The sequence below is a fragment of the Cervus elaphus genome, chromosome 30, assembly GCF_910594005.1.
Source record: "Cervus elaphus chromosome 30, mCerEla1.1, whole genome shotgun sequence".
NCBI classification, from domain to species: Eukaryota; Metazoa; Chordata; class Mammalia; order Artiodactyla; family Cervidae; genus Cervus; species Cervus elaphus.
Genome location: NC_057844.1, coordinates 75,332,831 through 75,346,287, shown reverse-complemented (window position 1 = coordinate 75,346,287; position 13,457 = coordinate 75,332,831). Strand labels below are relative to the sequence as shown.

General features: G+C 44.5%; 1 protein-coding gene and 1 non-coding gene across 5 annotated transcripts in view; both read left to right on the top strand.

Moving 5' to 3' along the window:
- DOCK9 (dedicator of cytokinesis 9) overlaps positions 1-13,457 on the top strand; it is a 270,534-nt gene that overhangs the window by 19,772 nt on the left and 237,305 nt on the right. The gene's annotated exons all lie outside the window — the stretch shown is intronic.
- On the top strand, positions 10,593-10,665 carry TRNAF-GAA. The gene has a single exon. It is a non-coding gene; the product is annotated as a tRNA-Phe (tRNA).

Below are 13,457 nucleotides of genomic sequence, written 5' to 3'. Positions count from 1 at the left end.
CCTAATTCTCTATCTTTTCCGCCGAAGCGACAGGATATTAAACCACTGAGCTGGCGTGGCCCTCGGCTGCCTGCCAAGGGAATATTTGGGGAAAGAATGGACCAGCTTTTGTTTCTCTTGCCTTCTGTGTAGCCTTGGGGTGGGTTCTGAGGGGATGTTTTCCCTCGCCGCTCTCACCCATTTGGTATTGAGAAAGCAGGAAAGCGAGTTTTCCTGTTCTGAGCAATGAACAAAAAGCGAGCAGCGGATGGAGATATCCTGTTGGAGGAGGCTTGGGGTGTGAATGTCGACAAACATACCTCGTTCTTCCCGTGTCTTTAAGGAATAAGAGGAGTTGGGAAGGAAATCAGCCAGGCCAAGTCAGAGTGGTTCTCCTTTTATTTACGGTACTTAATAAGATTACCAGTGTGTGCTGTGAGATTTAAAAATTTGTCAGACACAGAGATCTGTAGCACATGACAAATTGGAAGAAGTGAAATAGTTTTTTGTTTCCCATGAGGTCGTTCTAAGTTTGCCTGGGAGGGGTCCGTGAACTGTACAAGTAAATGTAAACGCTGTCCAAGTTTTATTTATTATTAAGTTTAAAAATCACTTAAGATGGCAAATTCTTATTGAATTAGATTTGTAAGAAGGCGTTTTGGTATATGCTCTTAGGGAACCATTCTTTGCTGCTTTTAAAAAAGAATGATTTCCTCTCTTACTACAAGAGCAAGACATGTTTGTTACAGGAAGATTAGAAAGCATGTGGAGACAGCTCAGCAGTACCGGAGCGGGCTAGCGAGACACGGAAATGGAGAGTTAGCACAGTGTGGGAAAGGAGAGAAACATCAGCGTCTTCTGGGAGCAGTGGGTGTGGGGAGGGTCAGAAGACCTCCCCCGGCACCCCCAGAAGACTGTCTTGTATGCATGCCACACCCTTCAGTGGTGACTTTATACCCTTTGAGGCTGGCATCCCCACTCTGCCAGATCTGATCGTTCCAAGATTGTTTGGGTCTGGAAAACTGTGTGTTGACAAGCTGAAAGGCCAGTTAACTCACCATGTTTCACATCTTGTCTGTGTAGGAGATGGAGTGCTAGCCAGGGAATATCTCTGAAGAGAGACAGGTTTATCTTAGCGAGTGAGTGAGAGGGGTGTGTGTGTGTAAGTCAGTCTGAAAACCTTGGCTGTAGAGGAGATGAAGAAATTGTAAAAGAGAAGATGCAGCAGAGTAAAACACAGTTTTGGGGGGAGATGGGGTGAGGGAGAAATGTATTAAAAGCTATGGCCCCTGTCATCCTTTTATGTCTTCTTGACCTTCCCACTTCCTCCATGTCTTGCAATATTGACAAGTTTTTAGGTGTTCTATGGAATGAATAAGCTTTGTTTCACTGTTGTATCTCAATAAACACTTAGAGCAGCTGTCAGCAGGTCATACTTTTAGTCAGATTTAGCTTATAAGGCTACTGAGATAATTTTATAAGGTATGGCATTAAATTATCTTGCTTTTTAAAAAAATTTGTGAAAACATATATACCATATGCTAGCCATTTTATTACTGGTAATGTAGGATTAACATGTAAAGTGGAAAGTGTAGAGGCTTGAACTGGATATATATTTGTAATCAATTGATTTTTCACAGGAGTACCAAGACTGTTCAATGGAGATAGAATAGTCTTTGTAACAAACAGTGCTGAGACAGCTGGATATCCATACGCAAAAGATTGAAGTTGGATCCTTCTGTCTGACCATGGGTAAAATCCCACTCAAAATTGATCACAGACCTAAACGTCTAAGATCTAAAACTATAAAACATGAAAAAGAACATAGGTGTAAATCTTCATGATCTTGGGTTAGGCAGTGGTTTCTTAGATTTGCACAAGCAACGAAAGAAAAAATAAATTGGATATTATCAAAATGAAAACTTGTGTTTCAAAGGACACTATGGAAGTGGAAAAATGACCCACTGAATGAGGGAAAAGAATGTGTAAAATAACTCTTTACGACTCGTTAATAAAAAGACCATTCAGTTAAAAAATTGACAAGGAATCTAAGGAAACGTTTCTTTAAAGAAAATGTACAAATGAATCTGCTTAACATTAGTCACCTGGGAAATGTAATTTAAAACCACAGTGAGTGCGCGCTTCGGCAGCACATGTACTAACCACAGTGAGCTACCACTTCACCTCTGCTAGGATGGCCGGAACCTGGAGACAGGCAGCAGCCCTTGTCTGTTGTTGTTGTGTTGGTGAACTTGTGGACAGATTTGAGTCCTCATACATTGCTGAGGGGAATGTGAAATGGTGCAGCCACTTTGGAGAACAGTTTGGCAGTTCTTCAAAAAGCTGAATCTATTGGGGAGGGGTAAATTAGGAGTTTGGGATGAATATATGCAGACTACTATATATAAAATAAATAACCAGCAGGGACCTACTGTATAGCACAAGGAACTATGCTCAGTATCTTGTAATAATCTATAAGGGAAAAGAATCTGAAAAAGTACAGATATAGATGTGTATATGTGTGTGTGTGTATATATATACACACACACATATAACTGAATCATTTTGCTATATACCTGAAACACAGCATTGTAAATCAACTATACTTCAATAATAAAAAAAATAATTGCAGTGCCAAAGAATGTTCAAACTACCGCACGATTGCACTCATTTCACACGCTAGCAAAGTAATGCTGAAAATTCTCCAAGCCAAGCTTCAACAGTACATGAACCGAGAACTTCCAGATGTTCAAACTGGATTTAGAAAAGGCAGAGGAACCAGAGATCAGATTGCCAACATCCATTGGATCTTAGAAAAAGCAAGAGAATTCCAGGAAAACATTTATTTCTGCCTCATTGGTTGCAAAGAGTTGGACATGACTGAGCGACTGACAGTATACCTGTATTGTTGTTATTTAGTCACTAAGTTGTGTCTAATTCTTTCGACTGCATGGACTTCCCAGGCAAGAACCCTGGAGTGGGTAGCCATTTCCTCCTCCAGGGGACCTTCCCAACCCAGAGATCGAACCTGTATCTCCTGCTTTGCAGACGGATTCTTTACCACTGAGGCGCCTGGGAAGCCGTATACATACACATACGTGGGTTGCAAAGAGTCAGACACGACTGAACGACTTTTACACACATACCCGCGCGCACACACACACATACACACAAAGAAGTTTACTGTGAAGAGTTGGCTCATGAAATTACAGAGGCTGAGCAGTCCCACAGTCTGCTGTCTCTAGGCTGAAGACCCAGGAAAGCCAGTTGGTATGATTCAGTTTGGAGTCGGAAGACCTGAGAACCAGAAGTACCAAGGGCAGAGGGAGACTGACATCCTGCCTTAAATCCTCAGGCAGGAAACGCCAGGTTTTTCTTCTGCCTTTTGGTCCCATTTTGGGGGGCTGTATTGATTGGTTGCGGAGAAGGCAATGGCACCCCACTCCACTTGCCTGGAAAATCCCATGGACGGAGGAGCCTGGTAGGCTGCAGTCCATGGGGTCGCGAAGAGTCGGACATGACTGGGAGACTTCACTTTCACTTTTCACTTTTATGCATTGGAGAAGGAAATGGCAACCCACTCCAGTGTTCTTGCCTGGAGAATCCCAGGGACGGGGTCTCACAGAGTCGGACACGACTGAAGTAACTTAGCAGTAGCAGTTAGCATTGACTGGTTGATGCCCAACCACACTGGGAGGGCAAGCTGCTCTACTGAGTTCACTGATTCAAATGCTAATTTTATCCAGAAACACCCTCACAGACACACCCAGAGCACCCTGTGAGCCAGTCAAGTTGACGCATAAAATTAACCATCACAACAGATGTTCACAGTAATATTATGGTAATAGCCAAAAAAAAAAAAAAAATAGAGAACCCACATATCTATAACTGGTGAAAAACGAATTTATAGTTAACAAAGTATAGTATACCATACAATGGAATATTATTTAGCCATAAAAAGGAGTGAAGTACTGATACATCCCACAGGGTGGATAAACTTTGACACATGCTAAGCGGAAGAAGCCAGATAAAAGCGCACATATTTAGGATGTCCAGAACGGGCAAGTCCACAGAGACGGAAAGGAGATTTGCCATTGCCAGGGACTGGGGAAGGGGGCATGAAGAAAGACTGCTCATGGGTTCGTAGTTTCTTTTTGGAGTGATAAAAATTAGATTGTTGTGAATGTTGAGAACTCTAGGTATACTGAAATCAGGGAATTGTATACTTTGAATGGATTTCTTGGTGTCTCAGTTGTATCTTGCATACGTGTGTGCTAAGTCGTGTCTGACCCCACGGACTGTAGGCTGCCTGCCAGGCTCCTTTGTCCATGGAATTCTCCAGGCAAGAACACTGGAGTGGGTTGCCATGCCCTCCTCCAGGGGATCTTCCTGACCCAGGGATCGAACCTGAATCTCCTTCAGCTCCTGTGTTGCAGCCGGCTTCTTTACTGCTGAGCCACCGGGGAAGTCTGAATTACATCTTAATAGATTTTTTAAAACAATGTAAATTTTATCCTGAGCTTGGTTGGGATTGCCTGAAGGATCCTCAGCAGGGTGCTGACGTGGTTGGATTTGGTTTTGGAAGATCATTCTGGCTGCAGTGAGAGTGGCTTGGAAAGGTCGCGACCAGAGGCAGGCATCCCTCTAAGAGACTCTGCTGGCTTAAACTAAGGAAATGGCGTTGGGAATGACAGGAAGTGGACAGTAAACTTAACGGGGCTCGATGAATGATTCGATGTGGGAGGGAAAGAGGTAGGGGGGACCTCAAGGGCTGCGCCTGTATGCCCAGCTTAAGCGACAGGTGGAGGAGCGAGCAGGTGACCTCAGCACGCCTACAGCGGGACCCACTGAGATGTCTGCTCAGCATAGAGGTGTTGAGTAGGTGGTTGGTACAAGCTCAGGATCCAAGACCTCCTGGGGGCTGGTGAAAAATGCAAATTCTGAGACTTCACTTTATGCATATTAAGTCGGTATCTCTGATCAGGGTGGCTCTACCCCAAGAGTTGGACATGACTTAGAGACTAAACAGTAACCTAATTGAAGGCCTCCCTGTGGACATGGCTCCAAAGCAAGAGAGTGGTGTGAGGTTTCCTGTGGAGGAGACTGTGGAGGAGAGGAGACGTGGAGGAGAGGAGACGTGGCTCCGTCCCCACTTCGGGCTGGGTGGTGGAAGAGGAGACCTCACAGCGGGTCTGGACCCTGAGAGAGACGGGACATCCAGGAGGGTGGGGTGTCGTGGAAGCCAGGGAAGAGCGTTTCAGAGCACGGACACATAAGCTTGTCAGGTGTGTGATAGATGGTCACACATCTATCACACATTTCCGAGAGGTCAGGTAAGGTGATAGATGCAAACAGAGTGTTGGATTTACCGACGCGGTGGTGCTAGGTAAGGGCCGTGGTGCATGGGTACATGGTGCAGACATGTCCCCAGAGCAGAGCTGGCGTGGGCCTCCCAGGAGGCCCCGGGGTCCTTGCAGGGACTGAGTGCTGGTGTTGATGGGCAGTGCCACCCAGCACGCTCTCCTTGGCTCTGCTCCATTCCACAGCACGGCCTCGCTGGAGCACGATAGATACGTCCAAGGGCCTCCGCTGGGCGAGTTTTTGACCAGGGTGCTTGGGGAAAACCCTTGTTGAGTGGCTTTGGCCTGTGGGACACATAGAGCCTGGTTAGGGTAAGGGAAGATGCAGCCTTAGGGCAGAGGGTCCTGGGGTCGCTGACACGGGTGGATGTCCCGTCTGGGTTTTCACTTAACCTGGTCGATCCCAGCAGCACAGCCCATGTCAAGATGTCAGGTAATGCCGTATGTGTGCCTGCTTAGTTGCTCAGTCATGTCTGACTCTTTGCAACCCCAAGGACGGTAGTCCGCCAGGCTCCTCTGTCCATGGGATTTCCCAGGGAAGAACACTAGAGTGGGTTGCTATTTCCTCTTCCAGGGGATCTTCCCGACTCACGGGTCAAACCTACACCTCCTGTGTCTCCTGCATCGCAGGCAGGTTCTTTATCCACTGAGCCATCGCGGAAGCCCCGGATTCCCCCTGGACTGCTATGCTGTAGGTCTAAATTACTAAGACTGGGGTTTTTGAAGTTGGGGCATTTCATATTTTTCTTGATGTGTGGGTCATGTACGGTTTTGGGAGAGATACTGTACAAATACTTGAAATAGCCCTCTGAATCCTGATTTTGCCTTTTGAAATATTGTCCAATACAAGTTAGGTGATTCTCTTAAAGTTGTGACTGTAGATCTCATCAGTTTTCAACATAACAAAATTAACGGTGTATTGTCAGTATAAGAAAAATCAGTGCGAATGAGAGTGTCTTCAAACTTAGTTAAATACATGTCAAGTAGTTTACTTTTTTTTTTTTAGTAGTTTACTGTTTAAGCAGAGTGCCTGCTGGGCTTTTAGTCTCTTGTAAGCCAGCATGGAACTCCACATCTGCTTATATGTATTTTTGAAACCATTATCCTTTAAGGAGGGTTTACTTATTGTTTCAAAGAGCTTTGAAGCTGTTCCACTTTTAAATTTATAATTTGCACACTTAACCTTTATTTTATAAGATACAGTTACTTTTTTCTTTATTAAAGGCAGCATAGTAGTGTTAAAGGCAGCACATTAGTGTTACAGAAACATTTAAATGTTCAAATAACTATTCTTTTATTTGGAGGAAAATTGTGTAATAGGAAGATGTGGAAGTCCCCTAAATGCAAAATTGACCCTAAGTCAGTGATTTAATAAAGAAATCAGAGATGAAAGACCAGTCAACCAGCTCAAGCCAGGACTTCCCCTCCCTGAGTGGCAGGGTAATTATTTTTAAATTAGGACTTAAAAAATATCATTTCCCCCCTATTCTATGGTATCTATTTTGTGCTTGCAAGATTTTATACCCAAGGTATCTATCACCTGATATTTTGGACCAGTTCTTCTGTGTGACTGCTGAAAATCTGTATTAATTTGGAATTTTGGTTCCAATTGACATAAGTCAGTCTAAGTAATATAAGTGGAAAAGGGCAGTCAGTGTATTATAAAGGTGCAGGGTGTCTCCCAGAGCCTTAGGGGAGTGATGCAGCTGGGTGTGTCTTGGGGTTTCCCAGCCTTCAGTAAGCTCTCCCTTATCCCTGCTGTTCTTAAGGTTTTGAGTCCTTCTCTACTTGGAGATTTCCTTGCTTTGCTCCCAGTCTTGTTGTGGTTCAGTCACTAAGTTATGTCCAACTCTTTGCAGCCCCATGGGCTGTAGCCCACCGGGCTCCTCTGTCCTCCACTGTCTCCTGGGGTTTGCTCAGACACATGTCCACTGAGTCAGTGATCATCGTTTCTAACTATCTCATCCTCTGCCTTCCCTTTCTCCTTTTGCTGCCAATCCAGTGGTGGGAAATGGCACTCTTGAGGGTCCAGCTACTTGACAAGAGACTGGCCCATCTCTCAGGCCCAGCTCTGACACCCACAGGGAGGGGACCTGGATCTGGTGACCATCGTTAGAACCTACCTCTGTGGCCGGGGCCTTGGGTCATCGTAGGAATGTGGCTTCAGGGAGCCCCACGGCTATACCTCTTGCTTTGTAAGGCTGCTGCCTTTCATCAGAGCAAGGGACTGCTTCTTGGCCCCAGGGATGGACTGGCCTGGGCCGCCTTCCAACCTGTTCTGGCATGAGTGAGCCCGCACTGCTGTGGAGGTTATAGGAAAAGGGGCATTTCAGAAAAAAAGCCTGTGATGGGGCTGAGGGGAGTGCTGGGCAGCGACCCAGCAAGCGTTCACTCCACGACATCTATTTTAACTTAGACAACAGAACTGGGGAGGACAGTTTGTTGCCCCAAAATATAAATCCATTCAGAAATGACTTGTGGATTGCTCGTTTCTTTGTTCTGGACGACTAGGAGCTGGTTTTACTCACAGTGAAGCCTGGGCCACACCTAGTTGAATCATTACAGACATAACATCTTTTTTCCCCCACAGAGTTAATAATGTACAAAAAAATTAGTTATCTTTTATAAGGATATTAACATATCTGTATAATATTTTGAATGTTTAGTATTTAAATCTCCCCTTGATGTTTTCCATTAAGATTTGTTATTTTAAAGGACAGGCTCAAAAACAACTTCCTCAGCACTATTTAATGTGCCAAAGCAGTGTCAAACAATAAAGTCTCTGGGTGCCCGGGGGGAAGTTAAATTGCCTATTATTAGTCTGTATGGCAAAACCACTCTCACAGTTGCATTTTCATATATTCTAAAAATGACCCAAAAGTATATCTAGTGCTTTCTTCCTCAGAAAAAGAAAAAAAAAAAAAATTTCCAGGGAGGCACTTGTGTTCACTAAACTGGAAGAAGACCTTCTGGAATTTAAATTTGTCATCTTCGAAGCATTTGGTGTGGAATACAATAACCAGACGAGGTTCTGTTTCGTTCAGCTACAAAGGCACTTTTGTTAAAATTCCTCCTCCCTGAGATGCTAGTGCAGCCCATACTCGGTTCGGAGGGTGCTTTGGGAAAGCGCGGCTTATTTCGGAAAAAGCGCAGATGCCTTGGGCTAGGAATTTACAATAGGCCTCAGATTCTGGGTCTAGCAGGGCATACTTATAGGATCGTTCCGAGCTCTCTTCTCTGTATCTGCTGTCTGTCTGCATTTAAAGCTGGAGAGAGGCTGTACAGGCTTACGAGGCAGTCCTGTTGAAAGCCTGGAGAAAAGTTAGGAACTTGGGTGCAGGGTGGTAATTAATATAATTGATTATGTCGCTTAGGTCCTGTGTAATTACATATCGTTTTCCGTTAAAACCCCAATCCAAATTCCTTGTACCTCTCTTCCCCTTGGCCCTGTGTTTCTGGCCCAACCGCAGTTGGCTGAGTGCTGGCCAGGCTGCCTTTTCTTCCAGTCCCTGCCCCCCTCCATCTCCAAGCAGAGAAGCCTGGCTGGCTTTCCCTGCTAGGCATCCTGAGGTGTCCTTCCCCACTCACAAGAGCGCCCCCCACCCAAATAAACGCCCCCTCTCCTAGGAGAGGAATCCTGCTTCCACACAGGGATGCAGATTTTGCTTTTGAAAGTTTCTAGAAAGTTCCTTTAGCGTTGGTCTTCAGCAGAAGGAACCCTGTCCCACATGGAAGGCAAATTACTAACTTTCCCCCCCCCCTTTCTAGTTTTGGAACTTTTATTGAATTTCACGCTTGCACACAAAGGCAAGACTAAAACCAGGGAGTGCTGTGTACTCTTTACCGAGGTACCCCTAGGTGTTTACTTTAGGGGCAGTCGTTATTGGTCATCTTCCTGAAAGAACACGGGCAAAGGATGAACCAGGTATGATTTCTCCCTAGTCTGAAATCCCACTAGTCTGACTTCCCAGTACTTCTAGGGCTTTTTTTTCCCTTTCCTTTTTTTTTTTTTTAAACTCTATATTGTGTTTATTTGTGTACTTATATCAAACACTATTTAATATTGCAGCCTCTGAAATTCCCAGTGCAGAGCTAGTGAGAACGTGGTTTCCCCTGTTACTCTGTAAAACCTGCTTCACAGTGATTTGCATTATTTCAGAGATACTAGGATTCTGGTTTCAGCTATCTTGGCCTCAGTCCTAGGTGGTAATGGGTCACATGGGCCCACCTTCTTTCACATTTTCAGCTGGGTGAAACGCTAACCTACCTTGAGAGTCTTAGAGAATGGAGAGGAACATTTTCTATGTTATAATTATAGAACAGAGTCTTCATTTTTCTGGGTGAGAGCACTGATATTTGTAATTTCACAGCCTTTGGGGTTTATAAATAGATCTGATAATCCCCATGAACTAGATTTCCGAGCAGTCCAGCAGAAGAGCCACATCCTTTGACATACTCAAAGTATCGCAATGTCTTTTATGGTGGAAAAGAAGAAAGATGAAAATGATCCTATACTGAAATTCACTTGGGCTTCTCCGTGATCCCCTTTTCTTGCTTAATGTGTTAGGGCAGATCATCTCTGAGATGTGGCTTTTAACCTGCTTTAGCCCCATCTGTTGTGTGTTTTTTCAGTGCAGAATGACCCTTATTCTCAGAACCACCTGATATTTTCTTGAGAGTAGGAAGGTGAGGGGCTCAGGTGGGCACTGGGCGCTTTGCTTCCCTTGGTGATAACCCTGAGTTCGTGTTATCTGATGGGCCCAGGCCACAGGCACTGCCTATCACAGGGGACCAGGTAACGACTTGAGGTTTCCTAGTTACAGTAACCGATCCTGACTCCAGGCTGTGGCAGGAAGCAGATTCCTCTAGCAGTTACTGAAACCTGGGACCCTGTTTTTATTTTTTATTCCTTGGTCCTGGTATCCGAGTTATAGAGGTCCCTGCTTTTCTCAGAAAGTACTTACTGTTGACCTTAAATAAAAGCAGTTGACTTTTTGATTCAAATGGCTTATAGAAAGAATATCTTTGAAAACAGTTTAAATAATTTAATGCAAGTACATTAAATTTGATTAAATTGAATTTGAAGAATTCAATTTATAGTCTTAAGTTTTTTCTTAAAAATCTAATGTGATACTTTGAAAATAGGCATCAGAGTTGATGGGTTTGTTTTTCCCCTCCTCCCCCTTTGACAAACATGATTACTGTGGGAAATGATGGTACCCATTGCTACAGTTTTAACTAATGTATTGGGGCGCCAAAATAGCTCATTTGGAAGAGTGTTAGACTGAAGATCTAAAGGACCCTGGTTTGATCCCGGGTTTTGGCAGAGTCTTTCTTTTGGGCTTCTCTGGTGGCTCAGATAGTAAAGAATCTGCCTGCAGTGCAGGAGATCTGGGTTCAATCCCTGGGTCGGGAAGATCCCCTGGAGAAGGGAATGGCTGTCCACTCTAGCATTCTTGCCTGGAGAATCCCGTGGACAGAGGAGCCTGGCAGGCTGCAGTCCATGGGGTTGGAGAGAGTTGGACATGATGGTACCCACTGCTGCAATTTTAAATAATGTACAAGTGGCCAAACTTACCTTCTTAGTTCTTTTTGCAAACTTACCTTCTTTGCAACATTATAGGTTTGTGAATTTTTACTTTTCTCATTTAACAAAGTCCTTGTGATGTCTATGGTTTAAGTTACTGACATAATTCTTGCCTGACTTCAGTAGGAAAGTAAAACAGTGGAAATGAGGAGGGGAAATAGTGGCGATGTCAACAGTAATCCGTTTGAGGGGATAGGGTCGAGGATGCAGCCCAGGACTGTTAAGGAACTGTGCTTGCGGAGACAGCTGAGAAACAGGGTACTGAAAGGGGTGACGGGAAAGACTTCAGCCCTCCATATAATCCTGAGACCTCAAAAATCTACCATTAGTCCTTCATTTATTTGTGTTAAGCACAGCTTTTTTCCTGTGGTCTCCTTTATGGAGGATTTATCTCTAGGAGCAATAATGCCTCAACTCACTAGTATCATAGTACAAATTAATTTCTCTATGAGATTTTCTGATTAAATTTTCAACGAGATAATTGTCCTCTGAGATAAGAGAGACCATAGAAAGGGGGAAGAACACAGCATGTGAGAGCAACTTCGTAAAGCTTCCCAGTGACCTTGGTTCACGGCTGGGTTAGCAATAAGATTGGAAATTTCACTATAAGAGCCATTTCTGGTAAGAATGGATCTGGCATGATCCAAAGCAGCTTTTATCTATCCCTAATTTTATATTATAATCTGGGAAGACGAAGGATGGTGTGTATAAAATATCTGGCTTAAGCTTTGGCACCTTAAAGGCACTGAATTTTTGAAGCCTCTTAAAAATGTTATTGGTAGTTATCAATAACTAATAATATAGTTTTACTCTTTCAGTTCAGTCCAGTTCAGTCGCTTAGTCGTGTCCAACTCTTTGCGACCCCGTGGACTGCAGCATGCCAGGTTTTCCCTGTCCATCACCAACTCCCAGAGCTTATTCAAACTCATGTCCATCAAGTCAGTGATGCCATCCAACCAAAGGCAAAGGCCTTTTGGGTAAAAAAATGTTACAATAAACCCTGTATTATCTTTCTCCCTTGGAGATTGAGGCAGGAAGATAAATGAAGAAATTGATACTTGGAGTAGAGAGTATTTTGTATGTTGATTATTACTCCTTCAGAGAGTCTAGGGGGTGGGGAGCCAGCTTGGGAGGCCCCTGGGTGCCAGCATGTGCCTTACGTGAGATGCTTCCATCCTGCTTCAGGCCCAGGTGGCGGGCAGCGGGCCAGGGGCAGCGGTCCCTGTGGAGGAGAGGAGGCTAGGGTTCTTCCTTGGCTGGCTGTCCGCCACGCCTGGCGGGTGTCTCGGTGTTTCCGCGAGGAGTGGTGCGTTTATGCCTCTTCCCTCCACTCCAGGCCCCGGTTCTGCTGGCACCCACGTTTCCATGAGAAAACGACCATGCTGAGATGCCAAGAGCTAATGACTTATGGTAATTAAGGATGTTTTGAATGTTTAAACAGGAACAGTCCCTTGGCTGAATATCAGTTTGGCATTTGTTGCTCTTTGAATTTCTTCTTTATTTTCAAAAAAGCCAGCTCGTTTCTCTTTCTGAAGAGGTATTTCCTGTAGTCCTTGTATTTTTGTGGGCAAATGTATCCTGAGGGAAGTTCAGCAGATTGTGAATTTCGACTTTTTCTTAGCCTTTGGAGGAGTGAAGTATCTTTGTCTTCACTTCAAATTGGAGACATAGGTTTTCTTTTTCTTCAATTTATTTATTTTCAGTTGGAGGATAGTTGCTTTACAATGTTGAGTTGGTCTGTGCCATACATCAACATGAATCAGCCACAGGTATACATATATTCCTTCTCTCCTAAGCCTCTCTACCACCCCATCCCAGCCCTCTAGGTTGTCACACAGCACTGGGTTGAGCTCCCTGTGTTGTATACAACAACTTCCCACTACCTATCTGTGTGGCATATGGTGATACATATATTTCAATGCTACTCTCTCAAATGTCCCACCCTCTGAAACATAGTTTATTTGCTGAGTTTTGAGAGGGTTTATACACTTTGTGGCGGAGAAGGCAGTGGCACCCCACTCCAGTACTCTTGCCTGGAAAATCCCATGGATGGAGGAGCCTGGTGGGCTGCGGTCCATGGGATCGCTAAGAGTCAAACACGACTGAGCGACTTCACTTTCACTTTCTCTTTCATGCATTGGAGAAGGAAATGGCAACCCACTCCAGTGTTCTTGCCTGGAGAATCCCAGGGACGGGGGAGCCTGGTGGGCTGATGTCTATGGGGTCGCACAGAGTCGGACACGACTGAAGTGACCTAGCTTAGCTTATATACTTTGTGGATCATTCTTAGCAACTGGGGTCATTTTTGTCTGGGTGTTGATGTAATTGCAGGTAAAAAGGATGAACATGGTGATGGGGACAGACTCCTTTCTGTAGCTGGTTCAGGCCCTCCTAGAGACTGTCCCCATCATTCCTGTCTCTGCTTTCTTTGATTGGCCTATCAGTGAATGACTTGTACAGCATTCTCATAGCTTTAAGTTCTGGGTGTTAAAAAAACCATGGAGGGGGAAGGATAAATAAGTATGGGATTA